Source organism: Mchenga conophoros, linkage group LG18 (assembly GCF_057382185.1).
Source record: "Mchenga conophoros isolate Kocher_MC1m ecotype Shallow Benthic linkage group LG18, M_conophoros_male_GT1.1, whole genome shotgun sequence".
Classification (NCBI taxonomy): Eukaryota; Metazoa; Chordata; class Actinopteri; order Cichliformes; family Cichlidae; genus Mchenga; species Mchenga conophoros.
The window spans coordinates 40,807,849-40,810,348 of NC_140543.1; positions in this window are offsets into that span (position 1 = coordinate 40,807,849).

A 2,500-nucleotide genomic window follows, 5' to 3' on the forward strand; every position below is an offset into this window, starting at 1 on the left:
GTGCTCCTGGCGCACTGGCCCTGCTGAAAATCTCTCTCCATTTGGCCGAGGCAGAGAGTCGGCCTCCTCTCTCCCTTACGGTCGAAAAAGATGTGCTGCTGTCGAACTGGCCATTACATCCTCACCTGATCTAGTCCCCCATTAGATCCGCCCCCCCCACCGCAGTTACCCCGTACCACATATCTAGCACGGACCTTGACCTCCAGCAGGCCCCGGGGACCCACATTACCCCCCCCCCCCCTTCCCCCTGCAGTTACCCTGTACCACATGTCTAGCATGGACCTTGACTTCCAGCAGGCCCCGTGGACCCACATTACCCCCCCCTGCAGTTACCCTGTGCCACATATCTAGCATGGACCTGGACCTCCAGCAGGCCCTGGGGACCCACATACTCCCCTGCTCTACTCCCCCACTAGCTTTCCTTTCTTGCAGTTACGCTCCAGCGCATATCCAGCATGGACCTTGACCTCCAGCAGGCCCCGTGAACCCACATTACCCCCCCCCCCCCCCCCCTCCTGCAGTTAACCCTGTACCACATATCTAGCACGGACCTTGACCTCCAGCAGGCCCCGGGGACCCACATTACCCCCCCCCCCCTTCCCCCTGCAGTTACCCTGTACCACATGTCTAGCATGGACCTTGACTTCCAGCAGGCCCCGTGGACCCACATTACCCCCCCCCTGCAGTTACCCTGTGCCACATATCTAGCATGGACCTGGACCTCCAGCAGGCCCTGGGGACCCACATACTCCCCTGCTCTACTCCCCCACTAGCTTTCCTTTCTTGCAGTTACGCTCCAGCGCATATCCAGCATGGACCTTGACCTCCAGCAGGCCCCGTGAACCCACATTACCCCCCCCCCCGCAGTTAACCCTGTACCACGTATCTAGCACGGACCTTGACCTCCAGCAGGCCCCGGGGACCAACATACTCCTCTGCTCTACTCCCCCACTAGCTTTCCTTCTCCCGCAGTTACCCTCCACCACAAATCCAGCATGGCCCTTGCCCTCCAGCAGGCCCCGAGGACCCACATAACTCCTCCGCTCTAATCCCCCATGAGCTTTCCTTCTCCTGCAGTTACCCTCCACTGCATATCCAGCATGGCCCTTGACCTCCAGCATGCCCCGGGGACGCACATCCTCCCCTGCTCTAGTCCCCCACTAGCTTACCTTTCTTGTAGTTACGCTCCAGCGCATATCCAGCATGGACCTTGACCTCCAGCAGGCCCCGTGGACCCACACTTAAGCCCCCTCCCACTGACAAAGCAAAACACCACTGGCAAAATCCTCGTGCCCCTGGTACTCCAGAATGTAAATTCAAACATGCCCCTGGTACACTGCGCAGAAACACTTTGCCACACACACGCACGCACTGCTTGTGCCTATGGTACGACAACTTTTCTCGTACCTATGGTACGACAACTTTTCTCGTGCCTATGGTACGACAACTTTTCTCGTGCCTATGGTACAACAACTTTTCGCCGTGCCCCTGGTACACCGCTCAGTAGCACTTTGCCACACAAACTCTCCTCGTGCCTATGGTACGACAACTTTTCTCGTGCCTATGGTACAACAACTTTCCTCCGTGCCCCTGGTACGACAGCTTTTCTCGTGCCTATGGTACAACAACTTTTCTCGTGCCTATGGTACAACAACTTTCCTCCGTGCCCCTGGTACGACAGCTTTTCTCGTGCCTATGGTACAACAACTTTTCTCGTGCCTATGGTACAACAACCTTTCGCCGTGCCCCTGGTACACCGCTCAGTAGCACTTTGCCACACAAACTCTCCTCGTGCCTATGGTACGACAACTTTTCTCGTGCCTATGGTACAACAACTTTCCTCCGTGCCCCTGGTACGACAGCTTTTCTCGTGCCTATGGTACAACAACTTTTCTCGTGCCTATGGTACAACAACTTTTCGCCGTGCCCCTGGTACACCGCTCAGTAGCACTTTGCCACACACACACTCCTCGTACCTATGGTACGACAACTTTTCTCGTGCCTATGGTACGACAACTTTTCTCGTGCCTATGGTACAACAACTTTTCGCCGTGCCCCTGGTACACCGCTCAGTAGCACTTTGCCACACAAACTCTCCTCGTGCCTATGGTACGACAACTTTTCTCGTGCCTATGGTACAACAACTTTCCTCCGTGCCCCTGGTACGACAGCTTTTCTCGTGCCTATGGTACAACAACTTTTCTCGTGCCTATGGTACAACAACTTTTCGCCGTGCCCCTGGTACACCGCTCAGTAGCACTTTGCCACACACACACTCCTCGTACCTATGGTACGACAACTTTTCTCGTGCCTATGGTACGACAACTTTTCTCGTGCCTATGGTACAACAACCTTTCCCCGTGCCCCTGGTACACTGCGCAGAAACTCTTTGCCACACACACACACCACTCGTGCCTATGGTACGACAACAGGCCCCGGGGACCTACATCGCACCTTGCTCTTGCCTCCCTTACAGCTGAAAAAGGTCCATGCCTGTGCC